At 40.1% G+C, this 715-nt stretch overlaps 1 non-coding gene across 1 annotated transcript; it reads left to right on the forward strand.

Moving 5' to 3' along the window:
• Positions 1-300: 300 nt before the first annotated feature.
• Trnat-cgu (transfer RNA threonine (anticodon CGU)) lies at positions 301-373 on the forward strand. Its single transcript has one exon. It is a non-coding gene; the product is annotated as a tRNA-Thr (tRNA).
• The last annotated feature ends 342 nt before the right edge of the window (positions 374-715 follow it).

Genomic DNA, 715 nt, shown 5'->3' on the forward strand with positions numbered 1-715 from the left:
AAGTTTTAGCAGTTCAATGGTGCGTTATTTTGTACTGCAAATAAAAAAAATGTGTATTTCGGACTACACTACACGAAATACTGACAATTATTAATGTTATGACGTCATTATGACGTCACGCGTGGCAGCAGCCGTTGCCAGGGGGGCGTGGCTGGTGCCACGCGCGTGGCAGGAGACGCTGCCTAAAAAAAAATGCCCCCTTCACCCCGAGTAGTCCGAGTGGCGCTGGCTACCACCCCTAAGCGCAGGAAACAAAAATAACTTAACATAAATACCCCAGAAAGTGGAGGGGAAAATAGCCCGCCGGTAGCGTAGTGGTCATCGCACCAGACGCGTATTCTGGAGGTCGTGGGTACGGATCCCACCCGGCGGGCATTTTTTCTCCACTTTCTTTTTGGCTTTCCAAATTCACTATCTGTTTCAGTGACCTACCACATTCTCCCCTTTGCTTTCCGAGGTTTCTTGACTCTGCCAACCCTTATTTTCTGCAATTATATATATATATATATAAATATACATATATATATATATATATATATATATATATATATATATATATATATATATATATATATATATATATATATATATATATATATATATATATATATATATATATATATATACGCGTGTGTTCGTGTGTTTGTCTGTGTGTGTGTGTGGTCGCTATTAAGCCCAAGTCAGTTTACACCGACCGCAGCATCCTATACACGCC

This window comes from Haemaphysalis longicornis, unplaced genomic scaffold (assembly GCF_048455015.1).
Source record: "Haemaphysalis longicornis isolate Haplotype H1 unplaced genomic scaffold, Haemaphysalis longicornis Haplotype H1 scaffold_12, whole genome shotgun sequence".
Taxonomy (NCBI): Eukaryota; Metazoa; Arthropoda; class Arachnida; order Ixodida; family Ixodidae; genus Haemaphysalis; species Haemaphysalis longicornis.